This window comes from Pteropus vampyrus, unplaced genomic scaffold, assembly GCF_000151845.1.
Source record: "Pteropus vampyrus isolate Shadow unplaced genomic scaffold, Pvam_2.0 Scaffold58, whole genome shotgun sequence".
In the NCBI taxonomy this organism is placed as follows: Eukaryota; Metazoa; Chordata; class Mammalia; order Chiroptera; family Pteropodidae; genus Pteropus; species Pteropus vampyrus.
Genome location: NW_011888839.1, coordinates 724,028 through 742,396, shown reverse-complemented (window position 1 = coordinate 742,396; position 18,369 = coordinate 724,028). Strand labels below are relative to the sequence as shown.

At 34.2% G+C, this 18,369-nt stretch overlaps 1 protein-coding gene and 1 pseudogene across 2 annotated transcripts in view; both read right to left on the bottom strand.

The window, feature by feature from the left end:
* Nucleotides 1–18,369, bottom strand: part of PDSS2 (decaprenyl diphosphate synthase subunit 2) — a 211,833-nt gene that overhangs the window by 135,900 nt on the left and 57,564 nt on the right. The window lies entirely within an intron of this gene.
* On the bottom strand, nt 12,983–13,101 carry LOC111740155 (annotated as a pseudogene).

Here is an 18,369-nt window from a genome sequence, read left to right as displayed (position 1 = left end):
GTGCAAAATTTAGAGTATTTGGATCAGAACAAGTTGGAAAAGACAAAAAGGTAGAAGGTGGTTTGATCGGCTTTTACATAACATATTATTAAGAGGCTAAAACCAAATGTAAAAGATACAATGCAGATGGGAGAAGCCAGTAAAATAAGCAAGTTAGGAAAATATGAAGAAACATTTTGTAGACAAACAGATATTACTTCGAGGGCAAATTGGAATGGGGGAATAGCAAAGTGAAATATAGCATGGATTTTAGCAAGAGAAATGAGTTTTAAAAAAACAAATAGAAAAATGATCAAAACCTAAAACTACGTTATTGCAAAATGATGGTTCAAAAATCAAAAATTTTTTAGGAAAATCTCATTTATTTTTCCCAAATCAACACTGAAATCAGGGTACACAAGACTAAAGCAGAGGGGAATTAGAAGTGACAGGTAGCGGGATACAAATTGCTTGTGTTACTCTTCCACAGAAAGAACTTTGACCAGAGAAAAGGTCCCATGATCCTAAGTTCAAACCTGCCCGCTCTCATATTCACAAATATTGCTACCCAAATAACATAAAGACCTTATTGGTATTTTAAATAGCCATCAACAGAGGTAGTAAAGGCAAAAGATTACTATGAAAGTGTCATCTCTCAAATTATGTGTGTCAATGGAAAAACATGATTCGATTTTTTAAAAGTTTCATTTACGTGGTATTAATAGGATGGCACTAAAGAGAGAGACACTTGGAATAAATTACACACAGGCTATGCTAGGCAATTTAATCTTCAGAGAACAATAGTATTTGTTCTACTCTAGCAGGTCAAAAGGGACTGGGAAGAAATCTGTCATTTACCAATTGCTAGCAAGCTACCTGGAAGCTGACTGTCTCGTCTACCCTAGTATATCCCCAAGCCTTCACGGGTGCCAGCTCATCTAACCTGACATACTGTGGGGTGGTAGTTTTCCTCATTTTATTAATGAGGATACTGAGGATCACAGGGCTAGTTTATTTTCTCCATCTCAATGATTATCACTTATATACTACATATTTGCATTCATTTATTTTGGTTATTATTTATCTTCCTGGACTGGAATGTAAGCATGTTACGGCATATTTACTTGTGTGGAGTTGTATCTCCAGTACTTAGAATAGTGCCTGGCACACACAAATATTCAATAAATACTTGTTGAAGGAAATAAAAAGGTAACCTGCCCCAAATTATATAGCCAATAAATGGAGTTCAATTCAGTGTCTGCTCCAAAGCCCACCTAGGTAATTCACTCAACCTAGATAATGATCACAGTAGCATTATAACACAAAGAATAAAAAGGAATGATTGCATAGAATCAGGGCTTAGAAAGTACCTTGTAGGTAAGAGGTGTAAAAAAAATTTTAAAGTTCACTTCTCCTAAGCAGCTCGAGACTTCTGGTGTACTGCGAGCTGCACAAGCAGTTGGCTGCAACCATCTCCTTACAGGCAATTTCAGCAAGATTCCCTGGCGGCACAGAACCAGAGGATTTGTGGTCCATTAAACACAGGGCCATGAGAAGTCTTGAATAGCCTATTCACACAGGGGTTGAGAAAAATCTGCATTGCAGTGAAAGTGCTGTCCAGGTTAAAAACCACAACTGAAAAACAACAACAAAAACCTTCAGACTGCAGGAGTAGCCAGGGTCTACCTGACAGCCAAGGAGTCTTACACTGCAATGAGGATCTTCATAGGCCCAGCTTGTGGAGTATGGCCCTGTGCCCTTCTGGTGGCCTGTGACAGTGGAGCCTCTAAGATAGTTCACAAAATTATAGGGAAGTTCACTTTTAGGGAAGGAGGAGATCACATTTTTCATCATTCTTTACTGAAAACTTCATGTCCTTTCCCTGAAATTGGGCAGAATGTGAATTTCTCCATGGAAATAGCTGATTGAAGGTCTACTGAGTTAAAAGAAATAATTTATTTATATTCTATGTTTTTATTTCTCAGAACACATTAAAATGAGGCAAGAAATTTATGTTTAGAAACTCTTTGTTCCCATCCTAATAGCTGTTTTTTGTCCTAATTCATATTAAAATAATTCACTTCGTAAAGGTAAAAGAGAGTAAAGGATAGTACTAGAGCTATAAAGTGCTGGGAAATGTAGAAGATGCTGCAGCCATTAGGCTTTAGTTCATGAAAATGCCATTTCTCCCCCATAGTTTTCCTTCTTGAAAAGTTTTGGGGCATGGGCTGAAAATTATAGCTTTCATTTCATTAAAAATAAGAAAAGTAATGAGATAAGTCATAGATACTCCCCTCTCCCCAAATAAGGCAACTTATGGATATCTATTTGCCTATCCTTTTGACTGACTCTTTTTGGGGTAAGGGGGTGGTCAATGAGAGTGGGAGGGTAGGGAGCAAGCTACTATTTTTATAGTACATACTGTGGGCTATGCATTTTATATGTGCTCAATAACTCTATGAAGTAGGTACTATAGTTATCTCCATTTCACAGATGAGAAAGTTGAAGCTAATAGATAACTTAGTTTCTTGTCCAACGTCAAAAGTAAGTAGGCAAGTCAAAATTCAAAACCAGGACCATTTTATTCCAAAGCTGCTACTTTAAAAAATTTGTTGTTGTTGTTGCTATTCTTGAAGTTCTTTGGTTCCCAGGGACCAATAATGTGGAGGCAAGGATATAACTCCAATGTGAAAAGGCAGATGGAACTTAGCAAAACAAACAAACTAGGTTTTATTTCTTGTTGGTACCAGGCTAAAGAGCCTTTAAACAATCACTGGATTATCAACTAAAATAAAAGTTATTGCTGGTAGTATTTAAACTCTACAATAACCTAAATAAAAAAAATTAATGTCTACATTTATTTCAATGTGTTGACCTGTAGCACAATGTTTACTTCCTATTTCTAAACTGAAATGTTTCCATCAGTACAAAGGTTACTATATCACAACGAACAAAGAATAAATAGTCCAAGGTTCTAAACATTGCTTATTAAGACACTACAGACTCAATCTTGGCCACGTATTCCAGAAAAGTAAAAGTAATAAACCCAAATGACAACTAATATCTATTGCATGCACTACTCTTAGCACTTTATATGTTATTTACTCACTTAAACCTCACACGAGGTTGTGAGGTACCATTTTTGATTCTAATTTTACAGAAGGAAAACTGAGTCACAAAGAAGTTAAGTAATAAGAGAGAGGGCCATAATAAGTGGTAGGGCCATGAATCTCACCCAGGCATTGGGACTCAAGAGCATATTATTTAATAGCTAAAAAGTGCTCCATTACACATATCAGTACTGGCAATCTTTACTATATATTCTGGTCCCCATTCAATCTAGTCTCAAAATGTAATATAAATAGTGTGCAAGCTATTGCCTACATAAAACAGTTATTAAAAATTATAGTTAAAATGCACAATTATTTAAGTATATCTAAAAGGTCTTATATTCTCATTCTTTCCAAAAAAGCTATTATTCTCTACATCTACATTCTTCTAAAACGTTTTTAGTTAACTATAGTGAGATCCAGTAATTTCCTACCAAATAGCATTAACAGAGCCATGTATTGATAAACCTTTTTGAAATAATCTTTCAGATTATAGAAAAACATTTTCATATATTTGTGAGATTTTAGGGGAATTGGGCTAATAAGCTAAGACTTTGTGGTAAAGAAACTTTGGTAATAAAGTTTCATAATATAGTAGGTTCTGCTTATGTTATCAGACCAATAACTGAACAATACATAATAAAGAAGGTTCTGCTTATGTTATCAGACCAATAACTGAACAAAATTGGAGAATACCTGGTATGAGAAATGATGGTGGAAAGAGGGAGACAGCAGGTGAAAACCAAGAGGTGGTTTAAAAACTATTTCTACCAGAAAAAAAATAAAACTGCTGGTTCATCTAGAGCAGTGGTTCACAACTGGGGGTGATTTTAGGCCCCCAGCAGACTGGTAATGTCTAGAGATAATTTCGGTTGTTACAATTTGGAGCAATACTATTGGCGAGTGGAGAGTAGGGGCCAGGGTTGCTGCTGAACATCCTACAACACACCCGATAGTCTCCCACAACCAAGAACTATCAGCCTAACATGTCAGTCATGCCAACGTTGAGAAACCCTAATTTAGAGAATGTACTGAATACAATACCTTACAGGAGTACTATGAAGCCTAAACATAAACATTTAGCATGCAAAAAGCTAAGTATACTCCCTGGCACTTGCTATGTGTTCAATATGCATTAGTTATTACTATTATTAGTATTACTACTGTTATGCATAGTCCATGATTTTGGCTTTAGTGAAAGCTGGAACAGATGTAATCCTATTTTACCTGTCCCAGTATAAAAATATTAACTTTTAAGACATTGAAAGATTGTTTTTGAAGAATATAGCAAAAGCTTCTTGAGCATCTATGTAGACAACAGGTATGTATAAACATGTGGATGTATATACACTACCACTTAGGATTGGGAAAAATTAGTTCTAAATTTTCATGTACAGTAAAAACAACAGTAAAACATATATTTTACTTCTTTCTTCCCTAGGCAGGATTCCCAGGAATATCAATTGATTTTTACTCTTATTACAATAAAGTATTTTTTAGTAGCCATACGTTTTTTAGTCAGAATCATTCTGTTTACAGCCAAATACTTCCTTGCTGTAATTTTTCTCATATTAGCTAATATGACAGCAATAATTAAACATGGTTAGCCACTGAAACTACATTTTAACTGCCTTTCCTCCCTAGATACCATGTTATTATATTTGTTACCTCTTTATACTCCTTTTTATTGTTACATTAATAAAAAGTTTTTCTGAAAAGGCAAAACCTTTACTTATGAAAAGATAGGTGGCACCCCTCAATAGGATACCATTAACATTTTCTCTGAACTTCTTGAAAATGCCAAATATTCTCAAATTAAGAGCCCCTCTTTTTTAATTCATGAAATCCTGAGGCAAAATATCAGACTAGAAATAATAAATGAATTTTACAGAGAAATGGCTTTTAGAAAATCACTGGAAAATTTTAAATGCATTTTTCTATTCTTTTTCTCAGGAAAAAAGCTTATGACTTTAAAAGGTTGGAGAATTTAAGCAAACACTCAGTGGTTTTGGAAATGTAGTTACCATGGCAACCAACATGGTCTTCTTTATATAGCATTATAAACAGATGGTAAAGAGTGGTCATGTTTGTTTCTTTGCCAGTATATCAATAAAACTGCTGTAACACTGTATTGAATACACTTGAACTATTTAATGAATTTATATATGCTAACCACAAAATCTAGTAATTTAAAATATATAATTAACTAGTATCTGGTTTTTTTTTTCTTTTTAATAAACACATGAAGATCTTGAACAGTGAAATCACTATACTCCATAGAGTCAACAGTCTTCCTTGGCAAGACTTTGTACAAATGTTTTCTCAGCACTTGCCATGCAGGGCATATCACCACAAATATGAATCTGATCAGGAGAAAATAATGGATTAAAATAATAAAAGTGGAACCATGTCTGTAAATATATTCCTTGGCCTTTTTCTTTAAGAACAAATGATAAATTAAGAAGCATAAAGAGTTTCTTTACAATAAATAGTAGGTTGTAAAGCAAATGGCAAAATTGTTGTTTAAAAATCAGATTCCATTCCATGTACATAGTAGTGGCTTTCAGAAGTGCAGGTGCTCTGAATTCCACTGGTTTAACTGTGGTGACTTGCTAGGTAATATTTGCTAGAAAAGTAAATTAAGCCAAGAAATTATAAATGTAATTAGTTTGGCAGTAAAAGTTTGAACAGCCAGTTCCTGCATGTATTATCAACACACTTGAGGCAGCGCCCCAGCTTTCAGAAGGCAGTTAGAAGGAGCTGTCTATGAGGCCATGGCTCCGCAGAGGGATTGGCAACCCTTACGAATAGGCCTACCTTGGAGGTTTTGACATATTTTCCAAGCCAGGTGAGGAATGCTTACCTTAAAAAGAACTTGGGACAGTATTTACTATCTTAATGGCCATTTTGACTACACTTATAAAACAACTTTGGTAAATGGTACCTGTCCTACATTCTTCCTCTCATGCAACTATCCCTAAACTTGCTGATTTTTATCTTTTATAAATTCTTTATATTCTTCTCACATCAAAGTAAGTTCACTGGAAGTGAGATTTTGCATTGTGCAGACAATCCATGATGGGAATACAGAAAAAGGGCATGCATATTTATGAAAGGAGTGAATTTGGATGATGTAAAGTATGTCATGGTTTAATTAAAAAACAAAACAAAAAAATTCAGTTAAAACATTTTAAGACTGGTAGTCTGTCCTAAATTTACATTTGACTAAAAACTAGGAAGATTTTTAAAAATTATATATCTTGGATGAGCTACAGTGAACTCCACAGTCTACCAAAAAATGCTGCCATAAAACAATTTCGGGGAATTATTTAAATCTGGAAAACCTAGGAAAGCACCTTTTTTCTCATATGAGGCTGGAGAGTCTGCAATAAGGCACCAAGCTCATCCACTCCCAAAATATGCCTCCTCTAGCAGATGATCACTACTGAGTGATCACATGACCAGAAGCCATTTTCAAAGGGTTTTCAGCTTGTCTTCTTCTATAGCACTTGCAGTGTGGGAAACTAGCAACCAATAGCCCCTAGTTTAGCTTAAGTTCTGAGTGGTTCTCAATCCTGATGACAAACAGAATCACATGAAGAGCTTTAATATGACAGTAACCCACATTCCAGGATATGCCAATCTAGGCAGGATCACCAGGGGTGGATGGAGTCCAGGCATGAGTATTTTAAAAATACTCCTGGGGTGAAATTCTAATATGCAGCCAGTGTTAAAAAACACCAGAGAGACTGTGATTCATGTTTATCTTTACCCCTGATGAGAAAGAGATCTCACATCGCCATCTTTGCAGGATATACAATTCAGTGTTAGATTTCCTTTTCATTACAGGGAGGCATAAGACTGAAGAAAAGGCATTGCTGAACTGAATTATTTGGTAGTAAATTTTATTGTAAAGAAGTTCAATCAACACAATACAAGACTGTGGTGTGAAAAAAACTTTCCCTATTAACTATTCCAAATAGTAATGTTTATCTCTTACAAAGATTATCATTATCAGGAAGATGTGTGAATAGTAAATTTATTTTCACTCTATTTGGGAGGTACTCAATGTTTGAGCTGGTTACCAAAATAAATACTTTCTGGGTTCCCAATGTACTTACCAGATATTCTGAAGAACTGACTTAAAGGATCAGCAGGGTAATTCTCACTTATTACTTCCCAGATATATTCTCTTTTTCATGAATGACCTTTAAACTATCACCAACAGTAGTGAAAATTCAGGTGTTTGGAGAAAGAAAAGCCACAGAGGTAAGGACATTGTTTACCTTCTGTAGCATACATATAAAAATAATTTTTAAAAATCTGCTAATATACTGTCCTCTAGAAATGAATGCCATAGATCACAAATGTTATTTTAAGCAACACATTCATCGCAAAATTCTACCATGTGGAAAAATGCAAACGTCTAGTAGATTGTGATAATTTTTTATGTATGTGGTTTTCTTCTTTCAAATTATTTGCAAGAAGACCAATGCTTTTTTGCTTGATATGATATAGCAACTAAAAATAAAATTATTACAAACTCTCCAAATCGTCAGCAAGAGAATAGGGAGAAGAGTGTACAGTTGAGGAATCTCAGAAGATGAGCCTTGATGGTTCGTGGGCCTTGGAATTCACTTGTACAGTTTTGTTTGTTTTCTTATATTTCCACAAGCTACTAAAATTCCCACAAGTCATTTATTCTTTCCCTGAGAAACTTTATTTGGCTATTTGTGTGTCTGGTGCTATTAACTCATCATAATTTTACATCAAATCCTCATAACATAATTGAGGTTTAATCCTAAAAAGAATTCAAAACACACAAAACAGGAAAAAAATATCACCCTAATGCATTTGGGAAGAAACAACCTATTAAAGAGAATAAGTGTGTCTGGCAGAATTCTAGAAATGACAGAAAACAAGAGGAAACAACATTTCTTAATGTTATTTAAATATGCACACAGGAGACAGGAAGACGTGCTAGGACAGAGAATCAACAGGATCTCCAGTCTCCCTGCACATCAAATAGGGCTTCATTAACAATAAAGGAACAGGTGTCTTGGGACCCACTTATACAGGCTATTAACTATTATAAGCGCTGCTACCCAAATTTATTTTAGTACTGATTAAAAATAAATACAAATTTAAATTCCATCTATTAGCATGTGAAAGGAATGCCGAGCTTTCCAGAATCTAATTTAATACAAAAATATTTTTCTATGGTCCTGTCCACAGAGGATACTGAAGTTCATATATAATATTTCGTAAGTCCCAAAACAAAGACCTTCATATTAAACCTCATTTGAATGTAAAAAAATGATGAATGGCCCTTTGTCTTGACCTAACAAGACCAAACAAGCTTTATTTACTAAAAACTAAATTTTTACTCAAACTTAAACACATAATAAAACAAACATGCACGACCAAATTTTAAAAGTGGGGGAGAGAATCACACACACCAACCTACTTTAAATTCAGTGCATTTCACTACACTTTATACTACTTATTTTGAAAAACATGAGCGACAATTATCTTCTGATAATTTTCACTGTCTCATCTATAAATACTGATTAGTAAATTAAATATTCGAACATTTATCAGAACTCTGTACATCTTACTAAAAAATATTTAGAATGTTAGAACTGGAACCGCAGCACAGATAATCTATTTCAATAGTTTTCTACACAATGAGAAAATAAGGTACAATGAGGCTAAGTAATTTGCCTAAGGTAAACATAATAGCAATATTTGACCACATAAATTGTCAAAATACTATTATACTTATTTTATAGTATCATAGTATCTATCATCCAAAGATGTGAAAATTCAATGTATTAATTGTTGTTGATATTATTTCAAACCGTTATATTTATCTGCATCTAGTTTTCAAAAAAAATCATTTCATTTATTCACTTATATATGTTCTGATATTGACATTATTTCCATTTATTCTAGAACTATCAAGTGATTACTGTTTTTTGTGCCACTCTACAGAGATGGTGTAGCATGATATACATCCGTAAATACCTTGTAAAAGCCACTGTAGAAATGAAGTAGTGAAAAATGAGATTGATGAGGAAGCCAAAGACAGAATCATGATTCTTAAAAATATGGTGATATTTTAATAAAAATAATTTGAGACATAAAGAACTAAAATGGCGTAGATGATAGAGGCTCTGTTCATCCCTCTGGCGACCAAATCAAAGTTGTGATGAAAACAAGGAGCAGCAGCAAGGAAAAATCGCCTGGAATCTAGATGAACAAGCCATACAACTAAGGAGAAAACCAAGAAAGTACCCTGCAACGGCAGAAGGTAGGACCAGGCAAGGTCGCGGGGATACCTGGTCTCGAGCAGCTGACTGAGATGGAGGATGCGGCAGACGCCTCTTAAAGGGGTCGTGTCCGTGAGCAGATTTTCCCGGTGACCGACCTGCTCGCTTTGAGCACCAGTGCCAATTAGGCTGCGCACAGGGGCGCCACGGACTTACAAGGAGACATTGTCAGAGTGAGGGCCAAATCGAGACTCGCTCTCTACAGAAGTGCCGGCAGTCTGCATTGTTCTCAGTTGAGCCCTCCCCTCTTCCAGTGCGTGGACACAGCACCGCCATTGCTGTGAGATCATCAGACTGGTTAACAGAGGTCCCTCTGCCCAGAAGATTCCCTGACACTCCACCTCCCCAACTCACAGCCCCACCCAAGCCACATCCAGGTTTATCCTCAGCAAGTCAAGTGGTCCTTGTTGAGCAGTGCCTAGACTCACACTGGAGGCAGCTGGCTTCGGTTTCTGGTGTGGCCTTTTGAGGCAACTATAAGCATTTGTGGATTGCTTGCTGAATCTTAACAGGTGGCCCTGGAGGGGCAGAGGCTTGATCTAAATTTGGCCTGTAGCTGAGCCCCTCTCAGGACTGTGACACTAAATACCTATTTCACAAATCCACACTAATAAGACCAGGAGACTTAGGAGCTTTGCTTAGTACATAGAAAGAGACACGGAAAGGGAGCCAAAATGGAAAGACAAAGAAACAGAAACCATATGCGAGAACAGAACAGAGATCCAGATATAATGGAGTCAAGTAAACTAACAGATGCAGAGTTCAAAACACTGGTTATAAAGTGCTCAATGAACTTTTGGTTAAATTCAGTGAGAACGTCAACAAAGAGATAAAATATGTAAATGGAAATTGAAATTATAAAAGGGAACCAGTCTGAAGTGAAGAACACATTGTCTGAGATAAGAAGTCTGAGATAAGTTTTTCAAAGGAATAAACAAAGTGAATAAAGAAAAGGATCAAATGCCCTATCTAGAGGACAGGAAAGCCAAGGACATGCAATCAGAATGGCAAGAGATAAGATGCCAAGACTATAAAAATAATTTAAGGAGCATATGGGACACTAGTAAGGATCCACATAGCCATCTGATCGGCGTAAGTGAAGAAAATCAAGATGTTGAACAGCTGTTTTAAGAAATAATGATGGAAAAATTCCCTAACCTGGTGAAGGAAATGGACATAAAACCCCAGGAAGCTCAGAGAATTCCAAAAATCAGGGATCCAAAGAGGCCCACACAAAGACACAGCATAATTAAAATGCCAAAGGTTAAATACAAAGAAAGAATATTAAAAGCAGCAAGAGAAAAACAGATAGTTACTTATAAGGAAACACCCATAAGACTGGCAGCTGATTTCTCAAAAGAAACTATGCAGGACAGAAGGGCTTGGCAAAAAATATTCGACAGGATGAAGACCCAAGATCTACAACTAAGAATAATTTATCCAGCAAAGCTATCATTTAGAGTTGACGGATAGATGAAGAGCTTCCCAAACAAAAATAAGCTAAAGGAATTTGTCACCACCAAGCCTGTATTACAGGAAATGTTGGAAGGACTTCTTTAAGAAGAAAAAACATGTATCAAAAACAGGAATAAAGAATGCTAACAACTACATTCCTATTAATAAGTACCTCAAATGGAAAAGAATTAAGTGCTCCAACTAAAAGAGTGGATGAATGGAAAGGAAAACCAGACTCCTACATCTTGCCTATAAGAGAATCCTTCAGATTAAAAGATAAAGACTAAAAGGAAGGGGATGGAAAAATATATTGCTTTGATGGACCCAGAAGGTATTTAAGTCAGACAGAGAAAGATAAACACTATATAATTTCATTTATATGTGGCATCTAAGGAATAAAAAGAACAAACTAATCAAAAACAGACTCACAAATACAGTGGGCAATTTGGTGATGGACAGAGGGGAGGGGAGTTTGGGGGGCTGGGAGAATGGGGTGAAGGGTTAAAGAAGTACAAATTAGTAGGTGATAGATGGACATAGGGATGGGGAACACAGCATAGGGAATGCAATTAGAATGAATATGTTGGCTAGGTAGAGGGTCAGGGGAGGGAAGGAGCAATGGGGGTGACCGTTTTACGAACTATATAGATGTCTAACCAATGTACTGTATACTTGAAACTAATTAAAATAAATTAAAAATAAAAAAATAATTTGATAAGATCAGGATTTCTCAACTTTAACACTGTTGGCATTTTGAGCTGGATAATTCTTGTTATAAGAGGTTGAGTATTGCAGGCTATTTGGTAGGATCCCTAACGTCTACCCACTAGATGCCAGTAGCATTCCCCAGTTGTAATAATCAAAAATGTCTCCAGACATTGTCATATGTCTTCTGGGCAGGGCAAAGTCATCCCTGGTTGAGAAACACTAGATAAGACAGACTAATATACCTTATATTGCTTTTTAAGCTAATGATACATACTAAACATCACCTAGAAGCAGAGCAAATCTGAAGCTTTTAGTATTCTTTGAAAGAAAGCTTCAGTTCTAAGGCATCAAGCACGAGGGTATTAAGTAAAGGAAGAAAATCACAAATTCAATATCAAAGTGTGGCTTGGGTTTTGATTCTATGGTTTTCTGTTACTAACTGCCAAAAAGTCCAAAGAAATCTGAATAGGTCCATATTCCTAATGAGAGATAGGCTAACTTTCATTACATTAAGGTTTCTCAAATTAGAAATGGTTCCACTCCCCTCTCCAAGAAACCCTTAGCACTTCCTTTCCTACTCTAAAAAATATAATAACCTGTCATTTTCCTAATGCACAAATTTCAATCAAGTAGAATTGCAGGCTGATGTCCAGGAGCAAGCCATTTAGTTCATATATAACCTATCTAATGGTCTAGGAGCATTGAAACAATGTGGTTTTGTTCTCTGTATATTAGTTTTGTGGGAAAAAATTGTGATAAAACTATTCTCAAGTTTCACATCTTCCAAAGATCTCAAAAATACTGAAGGTTTATTATACTGGAGATTTCTAAAATGCTAGGTCAGGAATCAAATAATTGAGGTGGTAAGCAAATGTTAGGTCTATATAATTATGAAGAGAAAGAACTGACCTCCTCTGTCAAGTGCATCTTCTTCTGTTGCTCTCTTCTCTAGCCTTCTCACCCGCAGAAGTATAAAACTGAACAATCATTTGGTAATGGTGGAACCTCATTAAAAGTCTGGGGCACAGGGCATATGAAAGTACTCTACAAGAAGACCACTAAGAGAGAAAGATGGAAAAGAATGTTTCAGAATCACTAACCAAACATGAGTTGGCTCAGGATCAAATTTTAAAATAATTAGGCCCAGTAGAGGCATAGTCCATGAGAAAGGCCTGCCATTTAGTGCCCCCCTCTGCTTCTAGGAAGCTATAGGCTGTGCATTAAAAGAAAAGTCTGAATAATTAATGGATTTAAAATATAATTATCAAGAGGAGAGTGTTGCTTATTATTATTATTATTATTATATTATTAATTTATTTATTTATTTTAGATGAAGTAACCCTTGGTTGACCTCACAGATTGCAAGGACCTTGTCAGCTTACAATCCCTTATTTTTTATGCCTACAGCACCTGGTCTTCCTAGGTGGTCTCCCATCCAAGTACTAACTGGGCTCGATCCTGCTTAGCTTCCGAGATCAGATGGGATTGGGCTTGTTCAGGGTGGCATTACCGTAGATGCTTATTTTGGTTTTGCCTTCACTTGAAAAGTTACCAAGTGGTCTCCCTTTTTCATGCTTAACAAACTTGTTTCTTCAACATTGTGAAAGAAGAAAGAGGTCTGTGTTTTTGCAAAGGGTTGCCTACAGGCTGAAAAGTTCTTTTAACATTGTTTTGTTTGACTCTATGTATAGTGATGTCTCTAACATTAGAAATTTGGACATAATCTGCGAAATCTGAATTTACATAACTGGGCAGTATTTCCTTTAACAAAGAATAGCATTTTATGGTAAATGAAAATTTAATTTCAAATGTTAGATACAGAGAAATCTGATTTAGATGAAAGAATTTATTTTTAGTTGCAGAAAATAGCAATGCCAAACTATTTTGCATTTAATGCTATAATTTACATATATTACAATATTCATGACACATGATAAATACCCAAATCCTATTTGTAAAACTTTCACTGTGAAAAATTAGAATTTTAACAAAATGGTGCTTCACATTTTAATACTTTTCATTTAAAAAAATAAACACACCAGTTTGACAAATGATATTAAACCTATTACAAATAACTTCCGATTCCTCTGCTATTTCTTGAGTAATTCTACATATCAAAGGTAAACACCATACATATGTTAATAAATTTCTAAATTTATAAAAAAATAAATGAGCATCCTGCATTTTAAGTACATATTGTGGACATTTCACACAGGTACAGGATTAATTTACCCAAGGAATCTTTTGTTATAACAGGCAACGTGCTGCCACAAACTAAAGAGGAAAGAGCTCTGAAATAATGCTCTCTGACCCATTTCACTTACAAATTTGTGCTTCAAGGAAAAGTTTTAGGGTTGACATTTTCTACTTGACCCTACAAATGTCTTTGCTCTAAAGTATTTTTCATGTGAGTAACAAATCATCTACATTTCTACACAACAGAGGTTAATCCCTCCTACCAAAAGACTAAGCAATAAAATATTATTTATAAATAAATCAACATAAAAGGTAGGATCACACATATAACACAACCAAATTACTAGTGCTTTTAGATGTATAAAGACTTTTGACTACATCAGGATTGAGTGAGATGTTTGACAAATCTCCTTTCAAAAAGTAACCATAAAACTGGAAAAAACAGTCAAAAGCAATAATTTTAACACTCTGGAATTCAAAGGCATATACTTTATGAAAACTATTAAAGTTCATGGAGGAACACTATGAGCCTCAGAGACCTATAAGACAACATCAAGTGTGCTAATACATGTGTAATAAGAGTTTCAGAAGGTAAGGAAAAGGAAGAAAAGAACGAAAAAAATATTTGAAGAAATACTGGTCAAAAATTTTCTAAATTCGATGAAAAACATTAATTTATAGAGCTCAAGCTACTTAATGAAACCACACATAAGACAAACACAAAATACCTAGACACATCATAGATGAAATGTTGAAGGACAAAGAGAAAATATTGAAAATAGTAAGAGAAAAATGACTCATCATATAAAAGAGAACTATAATACAATTAATGGCTGATTTCACGCCTGAAATGATGGAGGCCAGATGTCAGTGGAATCATATATATTTTAAAGTAAAGGTGGAAAGAGGCTTGGCAACTAACAATTCTATATCTTATAAAACTATTCCTTAAAAATAACAGTGAAATAAAGACTTTCTGAGATAAACAAAAGATGAAGAAAATTTGTTGTTGTCAGACTTGCCTTACAAAAAATTCTAAGGGAAGTCCTCCAGACTGAATGGAAGTGACATCAGACAGTAATCTGAATACAAGTGAAGAAACAAAGAGCATAGAAATGGAATGGTGAATATGTGGGTAAATGTACAATATTCTGTATATATTTTTCCTCATTTCTTCTCTTAAATTTATAAACGATATAAGATTTCATAAAACAAAAATTACAAACTATACTGAGGGGTTTATAATACATACAGATATAATATATATAACAACAATAACTCAAACAAAGGGGAAATGGAGATAAATTGGAGCAAGTTTCTATATTTTGCTGGAATTAAAGTTAGTATTATTCTGAAGTAGAATGTGATAAATTAAGATGCATTTTATAATCCCAAGAACAACCACTAAGAAGATAACACAAAATAACTTAAACACAACAGACAAATTAAATGGTATACCAAGATATATTTATTTAACATAAAAGAAGGGAAGTACAGGAGAAACAGAGGGACCAAAACCACAGGAGATAAACATAAAATAGTGAAATGCCATATTTAAATCCATTCTTATTGACATAATAATTAAATCAGATATGAGTGGACTACATAACTTACTCAAAAGGCAAGGATAGTCAAATTAGATTAAAAAGTAAGAACCAAATATACACTGTATCCAAAAGATACACCTTAGACACAAAGATATAAAAAGGTTAAAAGTAATGAGAGAAAATGATATGCCATGCAAATAGTAACCATAAGAGAGTTGGAATGGCTATGTTAATATCAGACAAAATAGACTTTAAGACAAGAAATGTTACAGGAAACAGTGAAGGACACTTAATAATCATAAAAAATATAGCAATTATAAATATATACATGCTAAAAATAGAGACCTCAAATGAAAGAAAAACAGAAAGGAGAAATAGGCAATTCAGTAATAAAAGTTGGAGATTTCAATACTCCACTTTCAATAACTGATAGAACAACCACACAGAAAATCAATAAGGATATATAGAGTTTAACAATTAACATGATGTAATTGACATTTACAGGGTACTCCACACAATGAATGCAGAATACACATTCATTTTAAGTACACATGGAACATTCTCCATATGTTAGACCACAAAACAAGTCTCAAAAACTTAAGCAGACTAAATCATTAAAAGTACGTTCTCTGACAACAACAGAATTAAGTTAAAGATTTTAAGTATAAAGATATCTGGAAAAACTCATATATTTAGAAATCAACCTAAGAGTCAAAGAGGAAATCATAAAGAAATTAAAAAAAAATTTTGAAAATGAAAACACAGTATATCAAAATTTATAGGCTGCAACTAAAGAAGAGCTTAGAGAGAAATTTCTAGCTTGCAATCAGAAAAGTCTCAAATCAGTTATCTAAGCTTCTACCTTAAGAAACTAGACAAGAAGAGCAAACTAAACCCCAAATAGGCAGAAAAGGAGTAAATAATAAAGTTTAAACTAAATATCAATGAAATAGAAAACAGAAAAAAAATAGAGAAAAGAATCAATGAAACCACAAAGTGGCTATTTGAAAAAGATCAATAAAATTGACACACCCTTGATTAGCTAGACTAATTAAGAGAATAGGAGAGAATACACAAATTACCTAATTCAGAAACAAAAGAAGAGACCTCACCACTGACCCTACAAGAATTAAAAAGGCTATAAGAAAATATTATGAATAACTTTATACCAATAAATTAGACAACTTAGAATTAATGGACAAATTCTTAGAAACAAATTTCCACAATTGACTCGAGAAGAAATAGAAAATTTGAATAGACCTATAACAAGTAAACAAATTGAAATATTAATTAAAAACCTTCCCACAAAGAAAATCTCAGGCCCAGGTGGCTTTGTTGGCAAAATCTATCAAATATTTAAAAAAGAAATACCAATCCTACACAAAGTCTCTCAGAAAACAAAGAGAAAATTCCTAACTCATTCTATGGGGCTAGTACTACCCTAACGACAAAGCCAGACAAAGACATCACAAGAAAGCTACAGATCAGTATCCTTCATGAATACAAATACAAAATCCTCAACAAAATATTAATAAATAAATGTAACAATATATAAAAAGGCTCATAGATGATTACCAAGTGTGATTCATCCCAAGAACACAAAGTTAGTTTAACATTCAAAAACTGAGTAATGTAATATAACACATTAGTAGAATAAAGACAAACAACACATGATCATTTCAATAGATACAGAAAAAGCATTTATGATAAAATTCCAACACCCATATATAAAGCTCTCACTATAAGAAACAAAGAGAATATACTCAACATAATAAAAGACATCTATGAAAAGCCTACAGCTAACATCATAAAATGATTAAAAATTGAATTCTTCCTAAGACTAGGAAAAAGGGTAAGAATGACAGTTCTTGCTATTTCTATTCAACATTGTACTGAAGTTTCCAGCTGGTGCAATAAAAAATTAAAGGCATTCAAAATTGGAAGGGAAGAAGAAAATTGTTTTTACTTGAAGATGATAATGTACATAGAAAATCCTAAGGCGTCTGTAATAAAAATACTAGAATATGAGTTTAGCAAGGTTTCAAGGATATAGAATTAACACACAAAATCAATTGTATTTCTATGTACTAGCAAAAAAAAATAAGATAAAAATAAAATTTATAAAACAATTACACTCATAATACCATCAAAAAGAATATGCAGGAATAAACAAAAAAGAAGTGAGAGAAATTTAAAAAGATCTAAATAAATTATCAGTCAGAAATGGCCTGTACTCTCAGCACTCTGTTTTCAAGACAGAACCTGGTAGCCCAGTAGTTCTAAACTCATTTCAATCCAAAAATTTTCCTCTCTCAATTCAACATCTGTCAGCCTATTTGTGTCATATGGCTAAGTCTGTCAGTTCCATTAGATTATAAACCAAACTGAAGGGAAAAATTATGTTTTATTCCTCTTTACACCTGTACACCTACACATCCTCTTTAATAAGTTTAGAAACTTTCACTATATCTTTTGTATGGTTTTGTATGGCTTCCTTATACCATTTGTTCTTAACAATTTACTTGTTGCTTGAACAAAATTTCCTTTTCAGTGTCTAGTGCTTATCTTTATTTTTATGAGATTGCTCTTCCAGAAACACAACAGAATGTTAAAACAGGAAAGTACTTCGGCTTAGAAAATATCTAATCCATTTTATGTCTCAGATACCAAAGGCAGTGGTGGAATACAAATAGGACACTGGATTTTAAATCATGCAATCTGGGTTTGACATCAGCTTGACCACTTACTACGTGGATGGTTCAGCACAAATCACCTAACTTCTACGCGCTTCAATATCTTTATTAGTAAAATCAGGAGAAAGTCTACTCATAGGGTTTTGTGAAGATTTTAGGAAATAGTCTGGAAATAACCTCCCCTAAGTCTTCACTGAATCTGAGAACCAGAGAGTTAAACTGACTTAACCAAGAACTCAGGCTCCATTGGTGTTCTTTCCACTTCATTAAATGGAGAGTGCCACAGAGTAAATCATTGCCAATACATTCAGAGACCTCTCTTACACAGGAATAAACATATTCTACCAAG